We start from the raw sequence: 13,919 nt of genomic DNA, 5'->3' as shown, positions 1-13,919 counted from the left end.
CATTCACGACATTTGAATAATGTAACAGCTGCTCAACAGGTGTGGCCGCGAACATCAATGTGTTTGAATGTGTGTGTGGCAAAAGCTTTTACCGCCTCAAGCTATATGCTAAGCAGCCGAAACACACACACAGACACACACCGCAAACACACACACAAAGTAGCACGTTGCAAGTGGCAAGCTGGCGAGCTGCACTTGGAATGCAAACTGCAGTTGTCATTAGCCTTGCTTTTGGGCCCTGCCACCAGCTCCAATCACGGCTCTGAGTCAGCCACATTCCGTTGTAATCTTTGGTAAAAAGTTTTCGCATTAAGTCGACTCGTGATACTTGAAAAACTATTATAGAAAAATATTTTTCCAAAGCTTGGGCACTTTTACATTGTATTAGCTGTCAGCGTGTGGCTGTATGTGCGGGTGCGGGTCTATGTGTGTGTGTGTGTGCGTGTGTGCGTGTGTGCGTGATGCAATGAACTCGCTATTGACAGCCAACAGAAGCCCCTGTGGCATGCCTGTGGGGGCGTGCCACAGCCTCTGGCAAATACAACTATTTGCCACAATGTGTGTGCATTATGTATGTGTGGGCTAAAGCTCAGGCACAGTGGGACGAGATGCGTTCTTTTTTTTTTTGAACATCAACGAAGGAATATATAAATAAAAAAATATTTGGGCAGTCAGAGCCCTGAGGCGTTGAAAATATTATTTAAAAAAGTAAATATTTCTTTGTTAATACAGAAAAATATATGAGTACATATTTGCAGAATAACACACGCATGAACAAATCCTTCGTTTTTATAAATGCACACACATACAAATAAATTTATTAAATTTTGAAAAACTATAATAAAGTTTAAACAAATGCTTCGAATAATTTCTGATAATATTCCTGAAGTTTAACTTGTCGGACATGCAAAAAATTCCTCGCGTCGGATGATTTCCTATCTAGTAAGTATTATTTATTCTATTACAAATTCTGAGAAAATTATATCTTATTAAATTACTAATTTTTTCGGGTAATTTTGGATACTTTAATTACTCGCTCTATAATTTTGGTACACATCTTGGTGCTATTGTCCCACTGTGCCCAGTTGCCTTTTCTAGCTGTTGCGAGTATAGATTGGCACTCGATAGACGCAAGTGCATTGCATTCCCGCAACGTCACTGGCACGCAATAGCCCAGCTTTATTCAGTTTGGGTGCAACTTGTATGCATTTTCAGCTTAGTTAACACAAAGGCACATATTTACTTTTTACTCAGACCAAGTTGCTGGCATAAAATTTGATAAATTCCAACCAGAGCCAGAGCCATAGCCAGAGCTCTGGGTCTCCGGCTCACTGACTGACGGCAAATCTAATAAAGAATGCCAGCCCGAGCTGGGTGTGCGTGTGTGTGTGTGTGTGTATTCGTGCTTAGGTATAAGCCAATGTGGTCAAAAGTTAAAAGGCTGAGTGGTTCGCCCCGCAAAAATTACACAAAACCAAAACTCTTTCTTCTTTTTTATATAAAATCAGTTTTTGTTGGCTAACCTGTTTTAGTTTTATATCGAAGTCTGTTAGCTTCGGCACTTTTTGGATGATTTTAATTTGCAACCCTATCTGCAAAGATCACACAATTTCATTTGAGCTGAAATTGAAAATTCTGTTAGGATATGGAAAAATATTTGCCTCATGTGCATATCAAGTTAAGAAAACAATTTGGCCGAACTTAAAGTGAATTCTCAGCTTTCAGGGCTGTCTTCGAGTATGAACTTTCATGAACCAACTGTTGCCCTGGTGATATGTAACTTGTCAGAAGTTTGTTGACGCGCAGATTAAGCGACGTCTGAAGCAACAACATGTTGATGCCACGCTGGGGATCATTTATCAAGGAGCTGGCTACATTTCAGACAAAACACACACACCATCACCTGCATAGTTCATAGAAAAGGTAGGTGCCGGAGTTGAAAGCAAATTCATTTATGACTACGTGTTGAGTTGTTATGTTAACATGATAAAGCACTTTTTGTTGGCATCTGCGAATTAATCTCAATGTAAACATAACAAATGATTTTTTCAAATATATATTAGAACAGAAATAATATCAAGAGATAATTGTTATTTATCGTATTTAAATATTTTTTAGCATATAAGCTTCTGTGATATTTTTTTTTTCTGTTAATATTATAATTATTATATAAACAAGCACATAAATGTTATGAGCATTTTTCAATTCTATTATCTATATTAATGTTAACATCACAGACTTAATCTCTGGCAAGCTATAAGCAATTAACATTTTCGGTTATGTTATATTTAAAAATGTTAACGTCTCTTTAACAGACTTAATTTTTTTTTAATTAATTTCTTTCCACATTTAAAGATTTGACAAAAATGTAATAATTCTCAAAATGTCTGCGAACTGTTATAGTCCCACTGTTAACCTCACATTAACATTCCATCAAAACCTTTTGCTAATTATGTTTATTCAATAGAAACTTAGCTAAAATACTTGAATACAAAATGAGCTGAATGTATTTTAGCTGGAATTTCAACATAATTGCAACCATTGTATTATTTTGAGGCCAACTCGAGTGCTACTTGGAGAAATCCGCTTGTCCCTAGCTTTGCCAGCTGGCACTAATTAAATGTAACAAGCAGACTTCTTGCCTTGCCGCTCAATAGCTGTGAGGCATTGTTATGGGGGGGCCGAAGACAAAGCCACAGTTTAAGACTGACCAGAGCACCTGCTGGGCCAGTTGATTAAGTTCTTGCTGTAAGCGGGACACAAAATGAGAATTAGTGTTGTCGTGTCCTTGATGTCCTTTGGCAGCACAACAAATCACAACAATCATAGGCGTTCAATTGCGCATATTGATTGTCGCCATAATGGGCCACAATCGCAGCGTTGCGGCTAAGGATGTGACCGAGGATGTGGCTAAGGATGTGCCTAAGGTTGTGCCTCAGGTTGTGCCTAAGGTTGTGCCTGAGATTGTGCTGCGGGTGTGGTGTGTGTGTTGGCATTGGTATTGCGTGGGATGGGTGTTGATTATGTTTACAGGTCACATAGCAAAGGCCGCCGCCCACCTGCTGTGCCCCATAGCTCAAGTCTCTAGTCCGTTATGTCTACTTTTATGCCTGACACGGTTGCTCGGCCCTGTCGCTGTTCTTATACCCTGTAAAAGTTGAAGTCTAAAAACGTATCATTGGCAGATGAAGAAATCTTGGACCCAGTTTATCTGTTTCACTAGCATTTTTCAATTTTTCGAGGAATCGATAAATACGACATTCCAATAATCGTTTTTCGATATGTTTTCTCAACAGGTTTTTCTAAGCATATACATATAATTGACAGATGGACCCAATCTGGCTGTTTGACCAACATCTCCCGCATTTTCCAAAAATCGATAAATACCATATCCAAAAAATCGATAAATATCGAAATGGTTTTCTTAACGTATGTAATTGAAAGATGGAGTAATCTCCAACCGGTTCATTTCCCAAAAACCGATAGAAACAATTTCCCAGAAATTAATAAATATCTATATTCTAAACATATGTAATTGGAAATTTTTTACCAACTTATCAACTTGCCCATTTTCTGTAAATCGATTAAGACTGTTTGCTGGAAATCGATAAATACCATTCGCTAGAAATTGATAAATATCGATCTATGTTTCTTAGCATGTGTTATTGACAGATGGAGTCTTCTCCAACCGAGTCTATCTGTTTGACCAACAACTCCCCCATTTACCGATAAATATCGATTTTCACACCTCTTCAACTCTCCAAAAGAATAAAGAAAAATTACTTCTTAGTTATTTTGCATAAAGGTATCAAAGTATGTGCAAATAATTGTTACGATACCTCTTCTAGAAATGGAACAGGGTATTTCCCTACATAGTAGCGTCAACTAGAGATCTCTTACTGGTTGTTACTGCTGTTGCTGCTGGCTTGTGTCTCAGCTGTCATTTGTCTGTGTCAGCGCGTGTATTCTCTGGCAGCCGGGACGACCAAGGACGTGGTTCATCCATCTCACATGTGCGAGTCGTCTAACATTGTCGCGCAGCTGTCTGGCCTTTACATTGCAGGGGTTAAGAGGTGAAAGGGATTGTTGCAACCCCCAACCCCTAACCCCAATGTCACCGCCAAAACCCAATAGCGTAGCCACAGTGCGTGTCGTATGTGAGTTGTGTTGTCCGTGTGTGTGTGTGTTGTGTGTGTGTGTGTGTTGTGTGTGTGTGCGTGTTGTGTGTGTGTAATTGTGCGCACCATGGGTAGCCTCGTTTGTCATTGTAAATTATACGGTTAAATTGTACGTATGCCTGATTCCTGCCCCCGCGCCACCATTACGCGTACTTTAGTTTCCATTCGCTAGTTGCTCTTTAAGCGAATACTATACACAGCCCTGTTTTATTTGTGGCCCTTAAAAAGTAACGCTTGCTAAAACAAAACTCGCTTCAAGTTTTTATTACAACTGAATATTCATAACCAAATGCAGCCAAATAAAACTGAATACAGCTCTGGCGCTGGCTCATGTCCAGGCTTAGCCCAAAAATTCACTCTGGCACACGCCAGCAATTTCCATATCCATATCTTGCACACATCTGCGCAACAAAAAAAAAACGAAGAGAAATATTATTAAAAATATTTTAACAAAGTCCAGTTAAAGTCAAGCTAAAGCCAAAACTAAATGCAGAAAATCAAATAAAATAAGATGTGAAAGTGTAATATAAAGAGATAATAAAAGTACAAAGCGAAATAAACAAAATGTTTGAAAGAGATAAAAAACAATATTTTAAATGCTCGAAACTCAATACCCTAAGAAACTGTTTTGTATGAAAATAAAACAAGAAAAGTCTACCACAAATCAAACTTAAAAAGTTTTAATTTAAACATTCCACTCCAACAAATTTATATTTTGTTCAAATTCAAAAATATTGCAAGTGGAAGAAAGCAAAACGTTTAAAACCCATTTCAAAAAGCAACTCAAGCTCAAAAGAATTAATAATAATTGTATGCAGCAATAATAGAAAAGTCGCTTTATATAAATATACTCACATATATTCAACAAAATATGCTTCCATAGAAATTCCTTTGCCTTGTTAGGGTATTATAGAATAAGAATAAACGTAGTTAACAGCACCGGGGAGTTGAGTGTTTGTTTTTATTATTGTGATGAGTAAACTGCGCCCTAGCACATTTGCATTTATGCACAAAGCACTTTGAATGCTTATGAAAATGCACTTAATTCAAAGTTTTACTGAGTTTATTAAATTTCACCGCAGCTCTTAAATAAACGGAAAAAAGAGATAAGCTTTAAAAAAAAGTTGAAGGCTAAGCCTTTAATTAACACTCTCTAAGTGAATTTCTGAGCTGGCGAAATGCAGCGAAATTCACACGACCTCCTCCGCACAACTGAGCAACCATTCCGCAGCACTTGATGAATTAATCTCTCTCACATGCGAGCAATTCACGTATGTCTGCGCTTTAATACCCTGTACACATAAAGTGGCTAAAACGAGGTTCGAAGAAACGCGTGCGAATGCTTTTTTAAAGCAAAAGAAATGATATTTGTACGACTCAGTAGAGTTTTGGGTACAACTGTTTAGCCAGAACCAAAAAAAATTATAAATTTAATTGCATCTACAATAAAAATGCTATGTTCAATCAAATTTAAAAATTCTGTTAAAAATAAATTATAAATATTAAATATATTAAACAATCTTTGAACATTTTCGCCGCATTTCCAAACATTTTATATATTAAATATTTATTTTTTCTTTTACATTTTCCCAACATCTTCAAAATTTCATACCAGAAGAATATGTTAACATAAAATACATTAAAAAATATAATTTCAATAGTTTTCCCTTATAATTATAGAGAAGTTTCTTTGAATGTAAAATATGTTGTGTGAAAAATTAAACTGCAGCAAAACAGGATATTCATAAATAATATATAAGAGGATCAATAAATAGACAAAAAAATATATAATGGAAAATATCTTCCTAATTTTTTATAATATTAATAGAAACCTTTCTTTGAATGTAGAAAAATGTTGTTCGTATTTCTGATTTATTTCAATATTTTTCTAATATCCTGAAAATATGATTACAATCTATTTAGATTATATATTTTTTTTGGCATATTTCTTCATTTAAATTTGGAAAATATTGGAAAACAGGATATATTTCAGTCTATTGCGCTCAACTAAAGCATTCTCATATGATTTTTTTTTGTTTGTGTGACACTTCTATCCTCACATTGCCCCTGCTTTTGCTCAGCCTCCAGTCGCGCATCTTTGCCCACATCCTCGTGGTGTATGGCTGGCATCATAAAGTCATTTAAGCATATAAATTGCACTTTTATTCTGCCCGCTGCTTGTCACAACACAACACAATTACCCGAGCCACACGTTCCGCGGCGCTGGCGAGCAGCTAAAACCCATGGGAAACTCTCGACAGAAGCCATCTTTTTTTGCGCGCCTCACGCTGCGGCGTGCCACAAAACGATTCTTTAATCATGCCTCAAGAACGTGTTTGCTGGTCGGCAAAACATAATATTAAAAGAGTTGAGAAATAATTTCGTATGACTGCAGGATTTCATATGAATTTATATGAAATAAGAAATCAGAGACTGAGAATGAGAATGTTGTCGGCAATCAAAAGGAATTAAGGAAGCTCTCATGACGAAGGAAGTCTACTCTTAACGTCAGTCAATGACTTTTTTGCTCTTATCAATTATCCGTTTCATCTGATAAAAGATTTGTGTCATTACACAAATGAAGTTTCAATAAGTTCTGCGTCTCTTCTGTCGAGGAAATTTTAATTAAAGGCCGAGCTAGTCAAGCTTTACCAAACTTTACCTAAGGTTTTTGGTGGAAAGCCTAAATAATATGCTTTCTATTACGATCAATTGATAGGGTCAAGTGAACTATTAAAAAGCTTATGCAAAAATGCAAAGATATTTTCCTAGGCTTCGCATTGGCGAATGAAGTCTAAGTTAATTAAGAGCTTTAGATTTCTTTTGCTGTTTAATGGTTACCCAACTACATGGATATTTAAACATTTCCATTAACTCTATCAACATATTATAAAACAGGTAAGTACAGAATTTGGGAGAGAACATATTGTTAACTCCGCCTCCTGTCAGCACCCTCGTAATGGAATTGCATTCATGTGGCCTAAAGCTCTTGCGGTACTAGCTCTGCTCGGCTGACCTAAAAGAAGAGGCTAATTAACGCAGCAGGCCCTAAATTCGTTGAGGAGCACAGTTATGCCATGTGCTGTGGCTGCCTAAAATTATGCATTAATAACGCCAGGGCTGCAATTCACAGGCACACCCCTCGCAAGCGCCCCTCTCCGCTACCCGCAAGCCGCACTTCGAACGCAACATGACAACAAGCTCATTTGGCCATTGGAACAGGATGCACAGGCATTGTCCTGGCACTGGCGAGTGCTTTACATACTTTTGGGGCGTGCTTGGAACGCAACAACAAATTACAATGCAATTGCCCTGACTGGGTGTGCGGTGTGTTTGGTGTGTGTGTGCGTCTGTTCGTGTGTGTATTGAGTTGCAAAATTTATGTGTGTTTGGCAACATTTCCTGCATTGACATTTACTTGCGGTTGTAACCAATGCAGCTTCGGACTCACCGAGCGAGACTAATTTTGCATAAATGAAAACTGAAAGCCGAAAACTGAAAACTGAAAACGGGAACTGCAGTTGGTAATATTTCTGTTGCTGCTGCAGCTCGACTTGCTTTGTCTACGTTGCGGTTGCAATCGTTACAATTCTTCTTTTTTTTTTCTTGTCAATTGTTTTTGTTGCAGCCGGCTTTTCAACACTTTTGTTGCTCGCATTTTGCGGTTGACCACATCCGTGGGCCATGTGGGGCCGCCGACCCCCGCCTGGCAATGTGCATGCCATTAAACTTGGCTGTAATGTGCGGGGCCATAGTTTCAGCAGCTGTTCCTCTAGTTTATTTACCAAAGTCGGACAATTCCCACATTGCCAAACAACAAGGTATAAGAGCATGCCACTCCCAACCAACGACTCCCATTGCGACCCTACAGGCAGACAACATCTACATAGACACAATTGCAATCATGAGGAGCAAAACGAAGGCCAAGTTAATGATTGTACGCAACATTTGATGCTCTTTCGATCACTGTTTAATCTGACTTTTATGAGTTGATCGAATTTACGATCGAGAATTTAAATGGAATACAAAAATGAATAACATAAAGTTCACTTTATTTATCTATTTTTTTTTTTGTTGCCTACTCTTGCTTAGCAACTTTTATCAGCGTGAAATTTCACTTAGAATATCGTATTCTTGATATTGATATATACTCAAATGGACTTAAGGCTTTTGGATATATCTCGGATATACATAAAGATAGAAGTGCAAAATATGGTATGTAAGGAAGTTGACGCTTTTTGTTTCCACTTTCTTATAACATATCCTGTTTATTTTAATTTTATCTTACAATTTTAACTAACTACAATAACAAAAGTTATTTATAGTATAAGGGTAAGGGTAATCGAGATCTTGGTATCTTTTAATTGATCGCTCTGCAGCTTAAAGTTTTGGTAAAACTTGCAATACGCTATCTCTCCCTCTCTCTCTTTCTCTGAGACCATTATGATAGAGTAACACAAACACAAGACACAAGTGGGAAAATGTTCAAGTGCATTTCAATTTGGAAAATACCAAACGATTTCAGTCTAAGTGATTGCAGGTGTTGTTATTGTGATTGCTTTGAGTGTTCTTGTTGCTGGCCTAGTACGAGTATATTTAGCTAAAAGGTTCTTGGTTTCCAAGTTGCGGAATTCCCAACAGTTTGCCCCCAACTTAAATATGTAACAGCAACTTGTTGAGAATGAAAGACATTATAATAGCGACAAGAACAAACTATAGAACATTTATGATAACATTGTTATAACGATTATTATAATTAGTTGATCGGCTCAAAGTCTAGGCTCGATGTGTAGATATCGAATTTAAACAAACAAGTTGTTTTTTCTATTAGGAATTATATTTTCGACCGTCTTCTTTAGAGCTTAAATTCAGAAACTTAAGTTAGAAACTGTTTTTAAAAACTGTGTTTCAAAATTAGAAAATAGTTGTTATGAATAAGCTTACATAAGAATCTATAATTTTTTCTTTCTTTAATTTCTGTTATTTTTTGAATAGGCTGAACTCAAAATTTATGTTCTAAAAGTGACACATAAATTAGAATTGGAATTTGAACGCACAATTTTGTATCCTCTTTTTTTTAATTTTCCAACTTAGCCCAAAGTTGGACTTGTAATTTTTAAGGGTTTTTTCAACTCTCTTTTTAAAGCTGACTCAAATTAAAAACCGCTTGAGGTGTCGCTTGTTAGAAACACCACTTAAAATTTAAAATTTGTAGTTGTAAACTTTTTAAACAGTGGCAACAGCAACAACAACAGAATTGATGTAGTCAAGTTTTTGGCAGTTATGGTTGACAGACAGGCTGCCGAAATTCGATTATATTCGACACGACAAGTACACAAACACGCACACATATACGCTTAGAGCAGCAGCAGCAGAAAGGGCACATAATTTTAATACTTACATAAAGTTTAATTAAAACGACTTTGGCGAACGCTAAACAGCAACGCCGCAGGCCACACACACGCAAACACACACACATACACACACAGCGGGAGTTTTTTGCCACTTGACATGATGCTGCTAATGAAGTGCATGAATACCTTAACAACATGAAACGTTGCCTGCTGTGTGTGTGTGTATATATATCTGTGTCTGCTTGTATATGTGTGTTAGTTGGGCTTGTGCCTGCCCATAATCATTTTGATGGGCACGTAAAATTCAAACTAAAATCACTCGAGCTCCATCTAGAATCATATATGTATGTACGCGAGCGTGTTGCCAGCATGCCGAAAATACCAGCTTACCAAGCAACAACAACAACAACACAAACTAGCAACAACATCAACAACAACAACAAGCACAGCTCTTGCTGGCCAAAAGTAATATACAACATTTGCACGTGACTTTGATATTGAAAGCGTTTGCTTCGCATTTCTGCCTGCCCGTCTGCCCCGCTAAGTATGCTATACAAAACAGCGCTCAGCATTCATTGCCACAACACACACACACACACACACATGCACACAGACAAGCACACACACATGCACACAGACAAGCACACACACATGCACACCCCGCATGTATTACACTCGGTCTGGATTTATGCATAAACTTTGGCCCGGAAAAAAAATTTAATAATAATTTTTGTTTTTTATTTACAAGTTTGTTTTAGTGATAAAGCGCCACAACGTCAGCCCAAGGCATGTTTATGTGCGTGCGAGTGTGTGTGTGCTAGATTGTGTATGTGTGTGTGTGTAGAATAGGCAAATGTTAGACGCTTGAATCTATATACATCAACTGTTATTCTTGCTAATGGAAATCATTGCAAACAACACAAGACATTCGACATTTTTGAAATAGAAATAGATACTTGAGCGTCCTTTTGCCCATGTTATTGTCAAAATTGACAGTCAGTTTAATATGCCATCAAATTGGCTTATAAGTTTTCATTTTATCTCATGTAAGCAAAATTTACTGACACATTTTAAGATTTAATAAACATGTCTTTGAAGTGTTGCCAACTGCGTGAGACGGCGTTGCCGCTAGGCAGACAATTTACAAGCTCTGCTGACAACAGGTTAAGACATAAACACAAAATGTAGCTGATTGGAACAATTAAATCTAATATTGGCAAAAAAAAAATGAAATTTTTAAAGCCTGGAAGATAATGCGGCTATCTGTCCACTTCTAAATTTAACTACATGTTAACTTCATGTTAACTCAAAGTCACGCCCTCTTCAGTTGAATTCGCAACTATTTAAAGCTAATGAATAATTTTGTGTTAAGCAGAAACGACTCACAAAATAAATTGAATGGCAATCGTTTTAACACACAAACACACACACGCACACACACACAACCTTATGCTGACCCCAATTTCAAAAAACTATCAGAAATAAGTTGAAATCCTTTGATACAGTGTAAATGACTTGGCATTGAGTATTTTACAATGCTTAGATGTATCGACTCGTACTCGAACTCGTACTCGCATACGTTTTTATAGTACCATTTTTTTTTTTTTTTTGGGCGCACGTGTTTGGAATTCCAAACGAAATATATTTACAAAAGACTTGTTGGGGTCGTGAGTTTTTGCCACAATTGTTCTTTTGGGCGGGGCGCAAAAACTGTTGCTGTTTGACCTTTTTTTGTTTGGTGGGGCGAGGGCCATAAACGATGGGCAAAAAATCAATGAGTGGTTGTAAATACATATATAGATCCATGGGTCTGTGCCCAAGGGCAATCTCAATTATTAAACAAAAGCAAAATGTCCGCAGGCAGGCTTTAAGATACAATACCCACAGCTGGCGGATAATATAATACAATAATTAGGTAATTAATCATATAATGCACACAGCACTCCGGGCGGGTCATTAAGTCGCCTTACACCCACCGCGCTAGCTCCGTCTAAGTGGACGGCAGGCACAAATTGCTAATTAAAGATAAACAAAACACTTTAAAAGGCACAATACGTCCACGGTTCCAGGACACATAGGGCCGCGCCACGATGGAATATTATATAAATTGAAAAGAATATATTTAATTATAAACAGGTCTGAGAGGAAACTGAAAAAAACGTTTACCTGTTGATGCACAAAAGCACATTACAAAGTGAAAAAGAGTCTACGGAGCAAAAGTTGAGGCGAACATATATATACCTTAGCAAAGTGAAAGCTCGTGTCTAAGAAGCGGCCAAGGAAGACGTTCTCCAGGTCCACAGAGATAATTCGAAGGAACGCGACATGGTTCCTAGTATTTTCACACTAAACAAGTTGTCAATAGCTAAAGAGAAAAATCAATTAAACTTTAATAAAAGAAATTCCAGAAAATAGCTGCTTCAATTAGGCTAGACAAACGCATTTAACGTATTTTAAATAAATTGCAGCAATAATAGAGATAAAAAAGGAAGGAAAACCAAATGGAATGTGAAAGTGAAAAGGAAATATGGGCGAGGCAAACAATTTAAAACTCATCAATTCACGTGAAAGCTGCGCGCTCCAAAAACAATTGAGCTATAAATGTTTGTTTACTTAAGGCGACAAACGACAAAATGAAAGTTTTGGGGGGGAGAACAATAAAAATAAAAAAAAAATTAAGCAAAACCACAAAGAAATTGCAGGCATAGTCCCAAAAATCCATTTACGGGGTGTCTGTTATTTATCCCAGCTTTTTGTGTGGATGAGGCGCGTAAAAAGTTTTCATAATTGAAATAAAATATAGAAAGCACAACAACAAAAAATAGTCCAAAAGCAACAATAGCACTTTTATTGCTTGACGCGCTGCGTAATGCGCCTGGGAAATGCCCCCCCCCCCCCCCCCCCGCACAGTACGTACCAAAATCAAAGTATCAATGGATGCCCAACCCTAGATATGTATATATATAGTAGGTATAAATATAATATGCTGTATGCCCAGCGGGCTCGTAGCAAAAATTTAATCAAGCATTGGCCAGGCGCACAAATAATTTTCGCAAATTCGTTTACGGCATTTTCTTTCCGCCCAACCAACTGACTGCACCCCCCCTCGGGTAATGGACATGCAAAACGCTTTTTAATCCCAGCATTTCATAGCAAAAAGGGAAAGCTGGACAACCGCATTGGCCAATTTACGGCCGAGTAGAAAAACTGTTACCGAAGGCTGAAGGCGGTCCATGCCACAGAATGCCGCAATGTGTGGCCTCAGATGTATATATCTATATATATATATATATATATATATATATAAATATATTTAGTTGAATTACGTTTGAATGCTTTATAAGGAGACAATGAATCAGGTCATCTTTGGCATTCTAATCGACTGCCGTTCAGCTTAACCCGCTTTATATGTTTATATATTTGAATTCTATATATATTCCATCAGGAATCCTGGGCAGCAATAATCTACTGTCGTTCAGCTTAGTCCAATGCCAGCCGCTGCGCAGCTGCTAAATCTAATATTTATCGTAGCAAAAAGAGTAAAAATAACAAAAATTTAAATTGTTTATAGATGCCTAGCTATATACATAAATTATGATTTATAGCATATTCTTAACATCTTTTTCCAATGATATAAATTAAATAAATGTGATGTGAGCTATATAAAATAAATAAATTTTGTAAAGTTTAGAAGACATTAAAATTAGGTAAGTTAATATATTTAACTATTGTGTTATAATCCGTATTCTCAATTGTAAAAAAAATTAATAAAACAAATAATAAAAATTGAAATGAAACAATTTAAGAGAGATCAAAAAGAGTTAAATAATATGTTAAAGGTTTTTGCTTTTTATCTCAATTCCCCAATTGTAATAAAAACATGAAAAATATTAATATATTCGTTATAAAGCTAAAAACAGAAAAAAATTTATCTTTTACAACATGCAAAAAATAATATAAATAAATTGATTTGCATTAATTTTGCTTAGTTTAGAAAAAACTAAAAATAGATTTATCAAACTTGTTATTTATTTGTTTATTCAATTTGTGCGCAATTGCGGCCTTTCCTTTTCTTATTTTTGTTCTTAGACATTTTGAGAAATATTATGCAAAATTGAAATCGTGCTTCAAATGAAGAATTCTAATCGATTGCTTCAAAAAATCAATTTAATTATTACTGCTTATGTTCTGTTACCCAACATCAGTCTATTTGAACACAAACCCAATAACTTCAAACATGGAAATTGATTATTAATTTACGGATATTGCTCCCATGATACCCGACTTTATGTCTGTTTAATATACGCCATATTTCGCATTGCTTTGAACCGATTCGTTTGCCGTTGTTGTCTGGCGACCTTTGGCCAAAATGTAGCAAAGCGCTTTA

This window comes from Drosophila montana, unplaced genomic scaffold (genome assembly GCF_035044405.1).
Source record: "Drosophila montana isolate Dmon_TW-CO22-7 unplaced genomic scaffold, ASM3504440v1 contig_3282_1, whole genome shotgun sequence".
In the NCBI taxonomy this organism is placed as follows: domain Eukaryota; kingdom Metazoa; phylum Arthropoda; class Insecta; order Diptera; family Drosophilidae; genus Drosophila; species Drosophila montana.
Note: the sequence above shows the minus strand (reverse complement) of the source record.